The following is a 20,685-nucleotide window of genomic DNA, read 5'->3' as shown; positions in this document are numbered from 1 at the left end:
AATCCGAAATGGAATCACGTCGGAAGTTTTAAAAAATTATTGGACGAACATTTTCACAAGTAAATTCCATTTTTTGCAAAGTGATTTTTTTTCAAGTCAGTGTAAACTACTCAACACACGGTCGTATGTGAAACTGTCCTGAGTACGCTTAGACTTTTCAAATGACGCCTGGCGACACTGCTTGTTGCCTAGGCCAGAATGTTTTTAGTGACCCTCGTACTCCTTGCGGTCCTGTTTACAACGATATATTTTTTGTGGGCAAGTCCATATTTCCTGACACCTTGGTACAAAAGCTATAAAAATCCTACTGTGACCAACTATAATAACTATTTGAGACGATAACTGGTTGGTTCAACTTTCAATATCTGATTTGGCCAAAATTCGCACATCGCAACATTTTGCTTTAACTTATATAAGGTTTGACTGAAGACGAATTGTATCGGATAATTCTTTCGAGTATCTCCCTAACAAAAGTTCAATTGTTGAGTGCAGTTTATGGACTTAAAGGGGAGAGTTAGAAGACTCACGGAATATTTACGTTCAGAATAAGACTGATAATGTTTTTCGTGTGCAAGTCTAAGCTTCCTGACATAATGGTCTAAAAACTCTAAAAATCCTCCTGCGATGAACAACAATACCTAGTAAGCACGACAACTATCGAAAGGAGAAACTGTTTTTGGTCCACAATTGAACATCTTAAATCAAATTTCGAAGATAAACTATATCGGATAAATCCATTGAGTATCTTCCCAACAAAAGTTCAAATTCACTAATGTGCACTTTAAAGACTTTTCTAGGTTCTTTTCTGAAATGTTTACCCTAATCTTGTCCTCGTGACCCTGTTTACAGCAGGGGAAAAATATGTATTGTAAATATATAGTTAGTTAGATTCCGTATATAGTATTGTGACTCCAACGGTTATTGTCAATTTCAACATTTGTTTTTATTTAATCGAACAATAGTTTTTGTCAACTGGACAATATTAATCTCTTTTATTCTCTTCTAAAGATATTCGATGCCGTGGTGAAAAAAAAAATTGGAGAGTTTTGTTTGTCTTTTTTTTTTGTGTACACCAACAATGAGATTCATGCTTTTATTTGTTTTTCTTTTTCATTCTTCTTTGGGTTTTGATGGTTGAGTTATACCGGCACAATCTGAGAAGTGTTCTTGGGATGTAACCTACCTGGTCGCAAGTTATGTTTTCTTTTTATGTTTGTTATGGTTTTTAATTGTTCCTTCTGTTAAAGCAGCAAAACTTGACCATGTACGGTGTTTCTCAAGACTCTTAATATTATACGCGACATTAAAAACAATGTTATGTCGAAAGTGTATATGAGAATTATATACAATCAAATCAAAATTTTCAGCAATAGATTTTCTGGGCTGACAATTGTTTTTGAAAAAATTCTAGATTATGTATTACCATCGGTATTGTTAATCATTCTTACAATATTGCGCATTTTGGCAATGTTTGGAGCAAAAAATTCTATTTTTATACCCTCCACCGTAGGTATTGAATTCGGGCTATGTAGGTCCACGCTTTCGTATAGCCCCCATACAAAATGACGCGTGACGCGTCGTCGTTTTAAGGAATTTTTAAGATATTTGTCCCATTTTACCACCGAATAGGTTGTAATTTGGTATTTTGTGTCTCCAGAGGCCAAAAAACATTCCTACCAATGTTGGTTTATATAGGTCCACGTTTTGGTATTACCCCCATATAACGCCATGTATAAAGTACGCGTCATTTTAATATATTTTAAATGTATTAGTCCCATTTGACAACAGAATCGGTTGTAACTTTGTATTTTGCATTTCCAGAGGCTAAGAAACATTTCTACCATAAAATGTTTATATAGGTCCACGTTTTGATATAGCCCCCGTAGGACGATATCTCCCGATTTTCGGTATTTTGAAGGTTTTAGCCTCATTATCACACCGAGATGGCTGAAATTTGGTATTTAGTCTTCGTTTGGGGTAAAAAACTTTCCCCCAGAAATTCGTAGGTATAGGTTCACGCCATCATATAGCTCCCATAGAACAGTACCTTCCGATTTTCGGTATTTTGAAGGTTGTGGCCACATTAATCCACCGAAATGGCTGAAATTTGTGGTGGAGGTTATAAAAAGTTCGGCCCGACCAAACTTAACGCTTTTCCTACTTGTTTTAAATTCAATATCTTGGAGAATACATTTTTTTAAAACTTAAGAGTTTGGAAAAATTTATAAGTCAAAATTTTGGAACAATATTTTTAAAAATTTAAGAATTAAAAAAAATACTATAAAAATTTAAAAAAAAGAAATCTTTTAAAAACTCATGATTTTTTCAAAATCAAAGACTGTTTTAAGAACTGTAGAAAAATATTTTTTAAAACTCATATTCAAATTAAAAAATATTTTTAAATACAAGATTTTGGAAAAAAATTTTTTCCAAAAATTTCGGGAAAAAATATGTTTTCCTAAAGTCTATATTTTAATATTAATTAAAAATTTCAAAGCATCTCTGCCACCTTTTTATGATGGTGAAGGGTTGTTCCTAAGGTGACACCACGAAGAGATCTCAAGATAATGTGTAAGATGAACCAACGAAAACCATTGAATTTTCCATGTTAAAGTCGATCAGAATCGTTGCTTGGTATTATCCATTCCCTACGTCAAACTTAATACAAGATAAGATGTAAAAAAAAACATATTCGTGACATTTTTGATCTATGCCATTAAAGTTAATATGTAATATGTAAGAATATTAAATTACGTAACTACTGACATTCACACATCTTCATTTATGGGTTCAATGTTCAATACCCGTTCTTAATTCAATTAAATAGATGAAAAGATTATTCATTGCGGACATATGTATGTGACATATTTATGACTTAATTCATTTCTTTTAACCATGGCTCGGGTATAAACATCGACACCCCACTCCTATTAGTCTTCATAAAACCACTTATGATTTAAATACCTACAATTGTACGAGTATATGCATCAACAATTAAAGATGTGCACAAAATAGAGAGAAAAAACACAATTTGGATTCACACCCATTTTCGATTTATAAATTACACTATTATGGTTTGATATGCCCCAACTCTCCCCCTCTACCAAAGATGCCACTTGAATTTGAATTTTCTGCAATATAAATGAAGAAATAATAAATTTGAATTTAAAAAAATCTTTTCTTCTCAGCAATGTTTATCTGTTGCCTATCGTACTGCCTTTCACATTTCTTGGCTGGCAGGCTATCTAGCCATTGTTTTTGTCATAGATGTCATCGCCTCTGTTATTGCGACAAGGCTATGGTTTTCTGTGTAGGCCAGCAAGCAGTAAATCAGTCTAAAGTGGGTTTCAACTGCTTTGGGGCTTTTCTGGTATGTTGTTTTTCTGTCTAATATTTATTTTCTTTTTTCTTGTGTTTGTTTTCCTTTTTTGTTCTTGTTTGCTTTCATTACATTTGCTTTGTTAAATTTATTATTTTTAGAATTTTAAACTAAATATACAAGAAAAACAAAGCATTAAATTACTTGCAAGCAATTGATATTATTTTACATTATGTTTTTTGAGGTTGGGGCTATTGAATAATTCACAGCATGACTTATTTGTAATTCATTTATTTATTTGTTTTTTTTTTTTTTTTTGTTAGTTATTTGTAGACTAGAAATAAACAAAAACTTTTTTTGTATTTAAGCACAAATACAAAAACAAATATTGTAATGGGGCATGTAGAAGACATGAATAAATTTGATGTAGGTCCGGGCTTAGTTTAAATAATCAGGAATAATAATCAGCATTACAGTGAGTATAATCACTGCAATTAACCAAATTAGATGTTGACTGCGTGTTGAAACATTTGGAAACCTAAGATTATTGTTAATTTCTCAAAATAAATAATTATTTTCTGCATACCTGTTCTCTTTTCCACCTATACCAACAAATCGAATATCAGCTTTTGAATTCCTCCAATTACCTTTGACAATTCCTTTAATTTGTACTAAAACACACAACAACCCCAGCCACTATTATTTCAATGTTTTTATTCACTGATTGTGTGTATTGATAAAATTTCAATTATATTTTACTATTTGAAATCCTAATTTCATTGCTATTCAATATGAATTTACAACACCTGCTGTAATTTGCTCACCTCATACCAAACTCCCAGCCCACCTTTTGCTCTAATTGCAAATTATTTTCGCACGAACAAAAACTTTTAAGAGTTCTAATTAGCATTGTCATCGACAGCATACGATTTCTATTTCTAAACGAAAATCTAACAATAGAATCGTCATCAGTCAGTCAGGTAGTGAGTCAATTATTCAATCATCAGGCCACCGAAAATCAAACAATTAGTCAGCTGTCATTAGAAGTTTGAATCGAACTTTGGGGAATGTGATTATAGGTTTTTAATTTTTTGAGAATTTTTTTTGCAAAATTTAAAAGGGACGAATTTAGAAAAATCCTTTAAAGGTTATGTTGACTACATTTAGATTTAAAGTTTTGTGTTGTCTTTTTGGGAAAGAATGGACTTTAATTCGTTCGTAAAGAATATAGGTACTTATCTTTGAAAGGCATTTCAAAGAAAATTATGGATGTTGGAGTACCCTCGAACCCAACATTACGTTAGAACTACGCACGAGAGAGGTTGTAACTTGGTTTTCTCGTCGGCTGGGGTAAGTCCAGTCGCGTCCAGGGTCTCCATAAGGACCCACTAAACCTTACGAAATAAAAGACTAGTTTTATCCCTTCTAGGGGTTCAATCGGATATTTATTGATCTAAATACTAGTATGTTCTACTTCAATGAAATGCGATATTATCACTTTGACCCTTCTTCGGAGGGGAGGATGCTGGTAGGACAGATGCTGACGATTTATAGGTGATCGGGAACTTTATCAACTCGTATGTGTTGGTGTTCGGCAACTAGGCAAAAGCTGTTCGGGGACGACGATGGTTAATGAAGCTCGACGATGGTTAATGATGTTCGGCAACGGAAATGGTTGACGAAGATCGGTGACGACGATTCGGCGACTCGGCTAATGTTGTTCGGCAACGACGACGGTTGACGAAACTCGGTGACGACGATTCGGTGATGTTCGGTAACTCGTCCGAAGCTGTTTGGGAACGGCGACGGGTGACGACGCTCGGTAATGACGTTTCGGGGGTGTTCGGAAACGCCGATGGTTGGCGGGGATCGGTGATGACGATGCTGGCTGATAACGATAGTTGTCGATGATCGGAAGCGACGATCCTGGTTTCAGTAGTGATCGAGAACGTGTTGATTGATGTCGGGCGGGTTGACGACGAACTGCTGTTCTGTTCGGAACGACTACTATACAACACTAATTACAGCTACCAACTCATACAGACTACTGCGTATATCCCTGTGGGGGACGGAAAACCGAAGTCTCCGTGGGGAACGGGAAACCGAAGTCTCCGTGGGGAAGGGAAACCGAAGTCTCCGTGTGGGACGGGAAACCGAAGTCTCCGTGTGGGACGGGAAACCGAAGTCTCCGTGTGGGACGGGAAACCGAAGTCTCCGTGTGGGACGGGAAACCGAAGTCTCCGTGTGGGACGGGAAACCGAAGTCTCCGCGTGGGACGGGAAACCGAAGTCTCCGTGTGGGACGGGAAACCGAAGCCTCCGTGTGGGACGGGAAACCGAAGTCTCTGTGTGGGACGGTAAAGCGAAGTCTCCGTGTGGGACGGGAAACCGAAGCCTCCGTGTGGGACAGAAAACCGAAGTATCTGTGGGGGACAGTAAACAGAATTCACTGTGTGCAATTTATTAATGGGACAGCCACAATGGGTAGTCCCTTCCAAAATTTGCCAACGCAACAAGCCACCCAGGAATGCCTTGGTGGATAGCAAGCCCCCAGCAGTAGCAAGCCGACTTCAACGGCGAAAACTGGAATACTAAAGTATAACCTGGAATGAAGTGAATGCGAATTATCGTGTTTTGAGTACAGCAAGCAAATGACTTCAATGCATGACTGGCGTAAATGGAGGTGCTGTTGAGTGCATATCGACTCATTGCTACTATGGTGGTAAGGGAAGACCGTAGGTGTTGTTGTATGTATGTGACACTTGTCACGTTACAAGGTGTGGATAGTAAAAGTGGGAGGAACAGCTTCTATGCCGTAGGAGAAATATGTAAATAAAAAACTTGATTACGAATACATCAATATTAACAGCTGTCAAATTGAAGTCTGAAAATTTTACGAAAGGGGAGGACATCGAACTTACAGACAAATCTACGTACCAATCTGCGATGATTGTTCTTCAAAAATTTAAGATTTAAAAAATATATTTTTTGACAAAAAAAATTAAATTAAAAAATTCTAGATTTAAAAAAAATATTTTTAAAAATTCCAGATTTTGGATTAACATTTTTCTTTTAAATTCAATATTTTACAATAAATACTTTTGAAAAATATATTTTAATAATTAAGGGAATCGGAAAAACATTTTTTAAAATTAAAAATTTTCTCCACTAATAAATTAGTTGTTTTAAAATATTAAAACAATTTGAATAAGCCAGACTATTTTGAAAAAAAAAAAATGCAAACGTTATCCCAATAAAAAAGCCACCAATGTTTCTAATGAAAAATTTTAGATTTTTTTTTAAAGTCTAGAATTTAAAAAAAATATTTTTTTAAAAATTCGACATATTGAAAAAATTTAAAAAAAAAACAAGATTTTGGACAAAATATTTTATAACAATCATGTTTCTAAAAATTCAAAATTTAGGAAAAACAATTTTCTAAATTCACGATTTTGGAAAAATACTTTTTAAGCATTTAAAATTTTGGGAAAAAATATTCTTTAACAGTTTAAAATTATGGAAAAATATTTTTTTAAGAATTCAAGACTTGAAAAAATATGTTTTAAAAATTCCAAATTTTGGAAAAAATATTTTTTAAAAGTTCAATATTGTGGAAAAATTGAAAAAAGATTTTTTGAAATTAAAAATTTCTCCACTAATAAATTAGTTATTTTAAAATATTAAAACAATGGGAATAAGCCAGACTATTTTGAAAAAAAGTCAAACGTTATCCTAATAAAAAAGCCACCAAAGTTTCTAATGATAAATTTTAGAAACATTTTTAAAAAAAAAAAAAATATTTTTTTAAAAATTCGACGTATTGAACAAATATTTATTTAAAAAAACAAGATTTTGGAAAAAATATTTTAATTTTCTAAAAATACAAAATTTAGGAAAACCAATTTTCTAAATTCAAGATTTTGAAAAAAATACTTTTTAAGAATTTAAAATTGTGGGAAAACATATCTTTTAAGAATTTAAAATTATGGAAAAATATATATTTTTTTTAAAACTTCAAGATTTGAAAAAATATTGTTTAAAAATTCCAAATTTTTGAAAAAATATTTTTTAAAAGGTCACGATTGTGGATTTTTTTTAAATAAATATTTTGGAATTTTTTTTTTTTGCATAAAATTCAATATTTTGAAAAAAATAGTTTTTTAAAATTTCAAAATTTTGGAAAAATATAATTTTTAAAAATTCAAGATTTTGAAAAAAATCCACGATAATGGCAAAACTTATTTTTAAAAATCCGTGATTAGGGCAATTTTTTAAAAATCCACTATTAGGCAAAAAATATTTCTTTCCACAATTATGGCCAAAAATGTTTTTTTTTAAATCCACGATTATTGCAAACATATTTGTTTAAAAATACAAGATTATGGCAAAGTATTTGTTCAAAATCTACAATTATGGCGAAAATATTTTTTTAATCCACGATTATAGCAAAAATATGTTTTACAAAATCCACGATTATGAAAACATATTTTTACAAAATCTACGATTATTATAAAAAAAAAATCCACAATAATGGCAAAAATATTTTTTTAAAACCAAAATCATGGGACAAATATCTTTAAAAGTCGATTACTGTAATTTTTTTAAAAGACGATTAAGCCAAAATATATTTTTTATAAAATCCATGCTAATGCAAAATATTTAACAAACATGGCAAATATTTAAGAACCCACGTTTATGGCAAACATTTAAGATTGTGGCAAAATTTAAAAATTTCACATTTAAGGCAACAATTTTGAAATCTAAAATTATGGTAAAATATTTTAAAATGCTGAATTATGGGAAACACATAAAAATGAACGTGGAAATCTACGATGGTCTTCCTCAACAATTCTTAAAAGAAATGAACGATGTCCCTCCTCAACAATTTTTAAAAATATCCACGATGGTTCCCCTAAAAAAATTATTAAAATATCTACAATGGGCAATTAAAATTCCAGGATGGTCATCTTAAATGTTTTTTAAAAAATTCATGATAGTCCCTCTAAAAAATCTACTATGGTCCTTTTGAAAATTCCGTAAAAAATCCGTGTTGGTCCTTGAATAAAATTCATTAAAATATCCACAATTTTCACTCTAACAAATCCACGATTTTTTTAAAAATCCTCTAAAAATTCTTTAACTATCTATTATAACATACAATTGTTCCACAAGCATCCCATAAGGGACAAGGGAGACTTCTCTCATATCAATGAGTGCACCCCGATTCATATTAGCTCAATGATATGGGACCTACAGTTTATCGTCGAGTCCGAACGGCGTGTCTAAGACACCACTTTTGTAGAGAAGTTTTACATGGCTGAAATACTCATGTAATGTCGCCTACATTACTGAGGGGTATTTTGCCACCGTTGAAAAGTGTTTTGATGTTGCCTGGCCGGGGAATCGAACCCAGGACCTTATGTGTGCAAGGCGGGTGTGCATACCATTGCACCACGGTGGCACCCAACTATCTATTGTAGTCCCTCTATGTTTCCCCTAAAAAATCGTTAAACAATCTACTATGGCCCCTCTAAAAAAACTTTAAAAAAATAGTTCCTATGGTCTCTATAAAATACTTTCGGAAAATCCAGCTATGTAAATTTTTACAAAATCTACTATGGTACCACTAAACAAGAATATTAAAAATTCTCAATTGACTCTTAAAAAATTCTTTTTAAAGTATATATTAACATTCTTTCAAAACTTATTTAAAATATTCAAGATGTTGGCTTTGAAAATTCTTAAAAAATACGATGGTGGCTCTGTAGGGTTTTTACAAATTCCTTAAAAAATCCTCGATAATTGCACTGTTAGATCCTCCAAAAAAAAAAAAAAAAAAAAAAATACTTTATACGCTCCCATTATACATATGTATTTGTTCTTTGTTCTACAATTTAACATAAATTTCTGGAATACAAATTTATAACTCAACATCTGCCCCTGTATAAAAATTAATTACGATCTTTTATTAAACTCCTCTCGACATTTAAAAATATATCATTCACCATTCTGCTAACCAAAATATATCTTGCAGCAAACAAAGCCATAGATAAATCTTTAAGCATCCCCATATACCAGAAAGATAAAATACAAGTTATGGCATTGTAAATCTTATAACAAACCAAACAATACTTCAACAAAATATATTTGACCCGATTGTTTGGGCACTGGAAGCCTTAAAGGAGATTTTGATTTCAATCAATTCTACTTTCCTCGGACAAGAAGGAGATCTGCAGCAAGCCATTACATCAGAGGTGGTGCACTCCTCCACACACACTCCATAAGTCTCACAGCAACCATCCAACAGAATAACGAACGACACAGACATTTTTCACTTAGCAATTTCAGTTCGCTGAATGCAACACGTTGTTGGTGGTAAATGCTTATTCACTGCATGCAAGAGCTTCTCACTTCTTGGTGCTTGATTGCCATGGCCTGGCCCACAGCGAGTGCCAGGCGGAAATGTTAAACATTCAAATATAATCTACGCCTTTCAGTCGTTCGTGCTGGAAGTTAAACCCGCTGCATTTTTTCGTACTTCTTCTGTCCACCTATTTTTCTCTACGATTTTTACATTGCATTAGATGAATGGTTGGTGGAAGGAGGAATTGGCTGCTGGTGCTGCTCCCATCTAATTCGAATAAAAAAATCTGTTGGTGTTGGTGTGACGTGGAGTGGCGTTGAAGAGTTTGTGATGCTCGAAGCGCCACCTCTTTACAGCAGTAACAACAGCAACAACAATAACCATAGGCAACTTGATGGAAACATAAATAAATAAAGAAATGCACAACAACTGAATGAATAAACTCCTACATACATACACATGTTTATATTTCCATATAATAAATGAAAAATGTGATTAAATTATAAGATGAAGTAAAATAAGTACAAAACAAGGGAGCATAAGCATAGATTTCAATTGTCAAATTACAATGGGTACAGTGGTGCATATGTGTAAAAGTAATATGAACAGTTTGGGACAGAAGAAGTCTTCACACACATCTTAACTGACCAACACAAAATTAAGAACCTCGAAAGTCGGGTGTCGTTGATTCCTTAAAACTCTTTAAAAACCCAATATTTCTTCAAAAACCATTTTTAAAAGCATACCAATAGTTTCTCAAAAATCTTTTTAAAAATTCAATATTGTCCTTTTAAAAAAATTCTTTAACAAATCCAAGTTGATCCCCCTAAAAAAATTCTTTAAAAAATCCACGATAGTCCCCCTTAAAATTACCGATGGTCCTTCTAACAAAGTCTTTAAAAAATCACTTTGCTTCTTTTAAAAAAATCTTTAATAAATCGATTATGGTTCCTCTAAAGAATTCTTTAAAAATAGTCGATAGTCCTTCTAAAAAAATCTTTAAAAATGTCAACGATAGTTCTTCTAAATATTTTAAAAAATCCACGATGGTCCCTCTAAAAAAATTCTTTAAAAAATCCAACATTATGGACCTTGAAAAATTCTTTCTATCAAAAATTAAAAACAAAAAAATCGGCTGTGGACCACAAACAAATCTTTAAAATATTCACGATTATTAACATCAAAAATCCCACAAAATCCACGATTATTGACCTCAAAAAATTCTTTAAAAAATCCAGGATTATTGACCTCAAAAAAATCTTTAAAAAATCCAGGATTATGGACCTCAAAAAATTCTTTAAAAAACCCACGATTATGGTCCTAACAAAAAAAAAAAATAAAAATCCACGATTATGGACCTCAAAAAATTCTTTAAAAAATCGATGATTATGGTCCTAACAAAAAAAAATAAAAATCCACGATTATGGACCTCAAAAAATTCTTTAAAAAATCTATGATTATGGTCCTAACAAAAAAAAAATCCACGATTATGGACCTCAAAAAATTCTTTAAAAATCCACGATTGTGTTCCAAAACAAGCCTTTAAAAATCCACGTTTGTAGTCCTCAAAATATTCTTTAAAAATCACTGATTATAGTCCTCAAAAAATTCTTTAAAAATCCACGAGTTTGGTCCTCAAAAAATTCTTTAAAAAATCTCAAATTATGGCCCTCAAAAAATTCTTTAAAAATCCACGGTTATGGTCCTCAGAAAATTCTAAAAAAAAAACACGTTCTCTAAAATTCTTTAACAAATCAAGATTATGGCCCCAAAAAATTCATTAAAAAATCCACGATTGTGGACCTCTCAAAAATCCACGATTATGGATCTTAACAAATTCTTTAAAAATTCACCATTATGGACCTCAAAAGAATTCTTACAAAAATCCGCAATATCCGATTATATACCTTAAAATATTCGTTAAAAATCTGCAATATCATATTATTAGACAGCGGAATTTTATGCAACCCCTATTTTTGGTCCGATTCATGTCAAATTTTGAGACTGGGCATAATTTTGGCTTCTGATTACATTGCAATCGAAACATATGACATATGCAAAATTATGCAAAATGCATAAATTTTTGCATATGCAAAATTTATGCATTTTACATATTTTCTTATGCAACAAATATTTCAATAATAGGTACAAAAATGTTTATGTGTACAATTTTTCTGTTTAAAATTCTCTTCAGACAAGTCAATAAAATAGAGAAATGTATAACCACAGGCACAACCTTCAAAATACCGAAAGTCGGGAGGTATCGCTCTATGGGGCCTATATGAAAGCCTGAACCTAAACCGACAAATTTTAGGTGGAAAGTTTTTTACCCCCAAGGAAGACTCAATAACAAATTTCAGCCACTTCGGAGGGATATTGAGACCACAACCTTCAAAATACCGAAAATCGGGAGGTACCGTTCTATGGGGGCTATGTGAAGACGTGGACCCATACCGACAAATTTCAGGTGGAAAGTTTTGTACCCAAATCGAAGACCAAATGTCAAATTTCAGTCATTTTGGTGCTATATTGACGCCACAACCTTCAAAATACCGAAAATCGGGAGCTACCATTCTATGGGGCCTATATGAAGACGTGGACCTATACCGATAAATTTCTGGGGGAAAGTTTTATACCCCCAACGAAGACTGAATACCAAATTTCAGTCATTTCGGTGGGATATTGAGGCCACAACCTTCAAAATACCGAAAATCGGGAGGTATCATTCTATGGGGGCTATATTAAGACGTGGACCCATATCGAGAAATTTCAGGTGGAAAGTTTTATACCCCTAAGGAAGACTTAATACCAAATTTCAGCCATTTCGGAGGGATATTGAGGCCACAACCTTTAAAATATTAGAAATCCGGAGGTACCGTTCTATGGGGGCTGTATGAAGACGTGAACCTATACCCAGAAATTTCTGGTGGGAAGTTGTATACCCCCAACGAAAACTAAATATCAAATTTTAGTCATTTCGGTGGGATATTGAGGCCACAACCTTCAAAATACCGATATCGGGAGGTCTCATTATATGGGGGCTATATGAAGACGTGGACCTATGGCGACAAATTTCAGCTGGAGTATTTTATACCCCCAACGAAGACTAAATACCAATTTTCAGTCATTTCGGTGGGATATTGAGGCTACAACTTTCAAAATACCGAATATCGGTAGGTACTGTTCTATGGGGGCTATAAGAAGACGTGGACCTATGCGGACAGATTTCAGTTGTAAAGTTTCATACCCCTAACGAAAACCTAATACCAAATTTCAGCCATTTTGGTGGGATATTTAGACCACAAATCCTTGAATATATTTCTGCATATTGTTTTGCATATGCTCATTTTATGCAGATATGTACAAATATGTCAAAATATGCACGATATGCAGAATATGCAAAATATTCAAAAATTTCTGGGCCTAATTCGTTTTAGTTTGTAATAAAACGAGTTTCTGTCTAATCAGATTTTCTCTACGACCATCCTAACCATATATGCATTTGCATAGGATTCCGCTGTCTACATATTATATACCTTAAAATATTTTTTCAAAAATCCACGAGTTTGGTCCTCAAAAAATTCTTTAAAAATCCACGATTATAGTCCTCAAAAAATTCTTTAAAAATCCACGATTATAGTCCTCAAAAAATTTCATTAAATATCCACGAGTTTGGTCCAAAAAAAATTCTTTAAAAAATCCACGATTATGGTCCTCGAAAAATTCTTTAAAAAATCCACGATTAGTCTGTCAACTAATTCTTTTAATAATCCACAATTAGTCCCTTAAAAATTCTCCGTCGAAATCTTTGGGAATATATCGTGGACACAATAAAATTATCCTCATCCCTTTACACCACTGTTCTTCTATTACATTACCAACTTCCTCATAATATTTTTAACAATTAATTATAATAAAAGCCTTTGCAGCAAAACCCCAATGAAATAAGACTCTCTACTCTAGGACTCTTGCAATAACACATCATATTTAATAGAATTTCACCGAGCATCCGAAGGGGGATGTATGCGATGCATTCATCTTATTTGTCTGCCATAAATTATAGTACATCGTTTTCGCACCTCTGAATTTTTGTTTTGTTTTCTTTTTTACTATTTACCTCCTCATGGTTGGTTCTGCATCAGCTAGGAGCACAACAGCACACAACGCTATAAGAATTTCCCGATCGGCATCATGCAACTATGATGATGGCCCAGAGCGGTGATGGTGGCGCTTGAAGGTGTTCTTGTTTGTTTTTTATTTATTCTTCAGGCGGTAAAGAAAGGAGTTTTCTGTGTTTTTAATTAAACAACAATTGTAACATGAAGTAAAATAAACTTTTGTGTTTGTTTTTCTACTTCGTGTTCGTCTTTCATTTTAATTTCTATTTTCATTAATTTTAGTTGATGTTGTTTTCTTTTCTTTTTCGTTATTTAATGCCACAGACCTCCTCATATTCATAGATTCAGAAATGCTAGAAATCCCCTTTTGCTGGGTCCTACCAAGTTAGTTTTCCTAGTTGTATAATTTTTTGTAGTGCTTGTTTTTAATAGTACCTTGTTGCACGAGTTCTTCAAGTTAGTTAGAAATTATTGCAAGTTGCAATGAATTCTAAGTGTTTTGTTGCTGTTGTTGGAGGTGTAAAATAAACAAGTTCATCTCAAGAGTAATCACCCATTCGTGATTTTGAAAAGTTTTGCAAAAAAGAAAAACAATAATAAAATGAGATACGTTTCAATTTGTTTTAAGAGTTACATGAATATATTAAAATTATGAAGGATTTTTATATTTAAGAAATATGAGGGTTTAAGGTTTTAAGGAAGAAGGTTGTCAGTAGTAATGGGAACTGCATTTGACATAGAGTGGTGCTTAAGATACATGAATATTGCAATGCATTCTATAAAAGGGATGAACATCAATTTGAATATAAAATATGCATATGTTGTAATGTAATGCCTAAAAATTCTTTAAAAATCCACAAAAATATGGTTCTTCAAAAAGTATAAACGGTTTTTATCATCACGATTTTATATCTGATAATGGGGTTTTCGGCCACTCAAACAGTTTAATATTATATTTCAGAACCTTTCTTTATCACAAAGAAATAATGGCTGTAACTAGCTTTATTAGCTATTTATATAATTTAAATTCTGAAATTTATGAAAAATAAAATCACACTCACTTAATTCCATTTAATGTTTTATTTTCAATTTATACACATTAACCCCTGCGGTTGGGGTTTTTCTTCTTTTTTACGCCCCCACTCGCCTCGTCGAGTTTATACCAATATTTCACTGACTCAAGTGTACTCGGCAGTTTTTTTTAGTTCATTAAGGACTGTTATCAAATTGTATTTGTATTAAGATGATGTAGTTAATAATTTATAACAGTAATTACTTCACAGCATTAAAAAATGTTCTACTCAGTGGGATGACCTTTTTGGGGGCATAATGAAATTTATTAAAAATATTTGAAAATTAAATATTTAGACATTAAAATAAAAATTTAATAATGGAAGATAGTTGATAAAATTTGTATAAATTAGAGCACGATTGTATAAGCTTTTGAGACCAAATAAATAATAGTGCTTAATAATCTTAAAATAACAAAATAGATCAGAGAATATGGGTAAATCATGCGTGACGAACGCTACATTTGTACGCGTTTTCGGGCATATTAAAATTTTTTGACCTTTCCACATAGATGCATTGAATCTATCTTCTTCTTTATTTGCTAATTCGAGTTTCGAATGTAAGCGACCATACAATTATATCGAGGTACATTTCATTTACTTATTTATATACATACTAGCAAAATACCCGCTACTTCGTATGCGGAAAGGACATAAAAAACAAATAAACAATATATAATATGGAAATGGCAAATACTCAAAATTTTGTTGCACTAATACCAATTTTAATCAATATTTATTTGTTTTTTTTTTTCAAAAAGATCAGCCGTATCTCACCCTAACACATTAACAACGAAATCAACGTTGCACAGCAATGCTCAGCCTAACTCCAAAAAATACAGATTCCAGCACAGTCCCTACACCCAAAAACAAATTGTGTACCCGTAAGTACTTTTCGTATACTTATGGTACGTATTTCGACGACATATCGACACCTCCAAATAATAGTATGCTAAGTCTAAAAAGTGAGTTTTGCAGGAAAAGCTCTCAAAGTTTGGAAATTTGTTTGAACTTCAGTACTATGCTAAGTCAATATTTGTTTATAACTTCTGTTCGGATTGACCGATCATTACCAAAATTAGACGGAATTTAAGTTAAAGGACGTTCGACACCTCCAAATAATAGTTTGCTAATTCTGAAAAGCGAGTTTTGCAGGACAAGCTCTAAAAGTTTGGAAATTTCTTTGACCTTCAGTACTATGCTAAGTAAATATTTGTTTATAACTTCTGTTCGGATTGTCCGATCATTACCAAAATTTGACAGAATTTAAGTTAAGGGACGTTAAATATAAAAATCTAAAGTACTTGAAAACATGCTAAGTCGACTTAGCATACTATTGTTTGGAGGCGTCGATATCTCGACCATACACTGACATTAATACAAAATAATTACAGTATTCGTAATTACAAATCTCAAGATTCCAGATGTATCCGTTCGTCCAATTCCAAATTGTACCAAACTTAGTATCCTTTCGTACTATTCGTACCCATAAGTAAGATTTTCCGAAACTACCTCAATCCTCAATTACTGTTAAATCTTAATTCCAAATTTCAGGATTCCAGCTCTACCCGTTAAACCAAATCCAAATTGTACCAAATTTAGTATCATTTAGTACTTTTCGGACCCATAAGTACGAATTTCCAAAACTACCTCAATCCTACACTCTTACATACAAACATCCAAAACCATTTCCATATTTCAACTCCACTTCCCAAGAACAAAGTGTAGAATTTCAGCTCTACATCCGGTATTTCGACAACCACATATATCAACCATACACTGACATTAATACCAAATAATAACAGTAATATTAATTTCAAATTTTTAGGATTCCACCTCTATCCGTTCGTCCAATAACAAATTTTACCAAACTTAGTACCAATAAGTACGGTTCGTACCCATAAGTACGATTTTCCAAAACTACCTCAATCCTTCACTTCAACAGTAACCGTAATTCCAAATAACAGGATTCCAGCGCTATCCGTGCACTCAAATCCCATAAGTACGAATTTCAAAAACTACCTCCATCTCAATCCAACACTCTTACAGTAGTCTGACCGAATTCCAGGATTCCAGCTCTATCCGTTCCCCCAAAACCAAATTGTACAAAAGGTAGTACCACTTAGTACTTTTCGTACCCATAGCTACGAATTTCCAAAACTACCTCAGTCCTACACTCCAACAAATTTCAGGACTCAAGGGCTATCCGTCACCCAAATCCAAATTGTACCACATTTAGTTCCACTTAGTACTTTTCATATCCATAAATACGAATTTAATAAACTACCTTAGTCCTACACTCCAACAGTAATAGCAATCAAAATTTCAGGATTCTAGCTCTATCCGTTCACCCAAATGCAAATTGTACTAAATTTTGTACTTTTCGTACACTCATAGTATTCAAAAACCCCTTTGGTACATCTTTCTTAGTTCTCATCGGTGATCCTCAGTCCAAATTTGAGGAATGAAGCTCTATCCGTTCACCCAAATCCCCATTGTACAAAATTTAGTACCATTTTGTACTTTTCATACACATAAGTACGAATTTCCAAAACTACCCCAATCCTACACTCCAACAGTAATCTCAATTCCAAATTTCAGGATTCCAGCTCTGTTCGTTCACCCAAATCCCTATTGTACCAAATTTAGTACCATTTAGTACTTTTCGTACACATAAGTACGAATTTCCAAAACCACCCTCATATTTCAATCCTACACTTCAACAGTAATCTTAATTCCAAATTTCAGGTTTCCAGCTCTATACGTCACCCAAATCCAAATTGTACTAAATTTAGTACTTTTCGTACCCATAAGTACGAATTTTCAAAACTACCTCCATCCTACACTCCACCAGTGATCTCAATTCCAAATTTCGAGGTTCCAGCTCTATCCGTTCACCCAAATCCCCATTGTACCAAATTAAGTACCATTTAGTACTTTTCATACACATAAGTACGAATTTCCAAACCTATCTCAATCCTACACTCCAACAGTAATCTTAATTCCAAATTTCAGGTTTCGAACTCTATCCGTTCACCCAAATCCAAGTTGTACTAAATTCAGTACCATTTAGTACTTTTCGTACACATAAGTACGAATTTCCAAAACTACCCCCATATCTCAGTACTATACTCCGTCAGTAATCTTAGTTCCAAATTTCAGGTTTCCAGCTCTATCCTTTCACCCAAATCCAAATTGTACTAAATTTAGTACCATTTAGTACTTGTCGTACACATGAGTACGAATTTCCTAAACCATTTCCTTTTATAAACCCAACTTCCCAACCTTCATTTACATACCAAATTCCAAGTTTCTGGCTAAATGCGTTCAAAATATGCAACTGGTACTAAATTATGTAACTTTTAGTACTTTTCGTACACTTAGAGGTCGAATTTCCAAAAACCATTTGGTACATCTTTCTAACTCTCCATCAGTTACCCTCATTCCAAATTTCAGAATTCTAACTCTTCCCGTTTGCCTAATACAAAGGGTACCATATTTAGTACCTTTTACTACTTTTCGTACCCTTCTAGGTCGAATTTCAAAAAACGCAGCCTTATCTCACCCCTACACACCAACAGCAACCCACAGTCAAAATTTGAGCTTTCTAGCTTCAGCGGTTTCGTCTGGGCGATGATATGCCAGTCAGTCAGTCAGTCACTCACTCACTCACTCACTCAGTCATCACTAAGCTCTTTTATATGTATAGATTAAATTTGATATTATTTAGTACTATATATTTATAAATTATTAACAATTATCTCAAAAGTGTTTCTATTTCTTGCCGCATTTAGAAGGTTTGCCGAATTATTATATTTTGTCCATTCTTCTATGTTCTTTAGCCAGGTCATCTCTTTTCGGCCTCTGGTACGCCGACCTTCAACTGTTGCTTTCAGGATTTTTTGCAATAACCTATATTTTACTTTTCTCATGATGTGTCCCAGATATGAGGTTTTTCGTTTTTTGATTGTAGCTATGAGTTCTCTTCTTTGATTCATTCTTGTCAATACTTCGACATTTGTCACGTGAATCTATACATGGTATTTAATAGAATTTGAAAGCACTTTCGAATGCTATAAAAAAATTTGTAACAAGTATAATTAGCAGAAAAAAAATTGATTATAAATTATTGTGGCGCACGCCACAAAAAGTGGAAATAGCTTCCGACGTTGTTGTATGTTTTCATAATTTTTAGCAAATTTTGCATAATAAAGAACACAAAATGAAAAGATTAAAAGAAAGATGAATATAAGAGAATTCTAAAACAATTAATTTTTAGGCAAACAATTTTGTATTTTTTTTCAAAATCGGGAACCTAATGTGACGCACGCTACGTGATGCACGCTACATTTTTTCCAGTATATAGTAAATAAAAACCAGTGTATTTATTTTAACGAAACAATGTATATTTCTTGTAAATAACGTTATTTATGTCATATTTTATGTTCATAAATAAGTTTATCAATGCGTATATGTTTATAAATAAATTTTATGTGTTAATGAATCTGACGTTAGTGCGATTTCGAGCGCATTTTCGTTATATGACGAAAAATTATGTTTGCTTTTAATTCCGGGAATGCTCCTAACGTTAGCCCATCTCTTTGAAAGAATTCCAGCTGATTTTTGTATATAACTACCCAGCAAAATGTTCGATGCCAAAGATGCCATTCAATCATGGGTGAAAGTGATCTGGCATGTCATCTTTTTAGCATCTTCATCGATGAAATTTGTATGAGCGGGAACCCCAAAAGATGCTATTAATTTTTGGATCCAAAGCATGTCATTTAAACCAATGTTTTGACATGTGATTTTCACCAATGCTGTGGCATGTCATTTCCACAAATGCTTTGGCATGTCATTTTCACCAACCCTTTGCAATGACATCAACATTACGACGACAGTTTTAGCAACGTTGGTTGTGATTTCAAGTCTCCGACAACATCAAGCCTATTGTAAATAATTAATCTTATATATTTAGAAAAATGTGTATAAATAAAAACGCAAAATTCATTTCTATTGGATCGATGGAATGGGTTCAAATGCTGATGAAAAGATCGGATTTTTCACGACTTCCTTTGCATGGGTTCAAATGCTGATGAAAAGCTCGGATCTTTCACGACTTCCTTTGCATTGGTTCAAATGCTAATGAAAAGATAGGATCTTTCAGGGCTTCGTTTGAACCAATGCAACAGATGCCATGAAATCACGTCATCGCATGGAACCCCTGCCTTCAAATTTTGCTGGGTACTGCTTACATATAAAATGAAAATACCATTTATATTTATTTTTGCCAATTTAAAAAAATCATGGGCATTAATAAGAACAATATTCTGAGCTTTTAACATTTGCCAAATTTTTTTCTTTACGACAGCTCCGATTCCGTCTACTGCACCCTTTCCGTGAGCAGTTGCAACAAATTCCACTCAAATTCTTCTTTGAAAAAGGGTATACTACTTAAAATGAACTTGTTTTTAAATTGACTTGCACATCCATCAGAAAATAAATATAACTTTGAAATATCATTTCATTTTTTAAGTTTCTTAACAATTAACTGAACTCAAATCGTGACGAAAACAGAATATAACAAAAATAGAATACAAGAGAAAGTGAAAACAGAATTAAAAGGCAAATTTTTTGTTTTTATTTTTTGGGAAAACTCAAATCGTGACGAACGCTACAGAAATTAATGCACTGTATTTTTTTATTGTTGTAGATTTTTTTTCTATTTCCTTAAAAGCAGGATATTAATTTAACTTAAATTTATAGATGAATTTAAAACAAAAAATAAATTTCTGCCCACAGTATAAAAAAAACA

The sequence above is a fragment of the Musca autumnalis genome, unplaced genomic scaffold, assembly GCF_047663935.1.
Source record: "Musca autumnalis isolate F117 unplaced genomic scaffold, ASM4766393v1 scaffold_1, whole genome shotgun sequence".
Lineage (NCBI taxonomy): Eukaryota > Metazoa > Arthropoda > Insecta > Diptera > Muscidae > Musca > Musca autumnalis.
Note: the sequence above shows the minus strand (reverse complement) of the source record.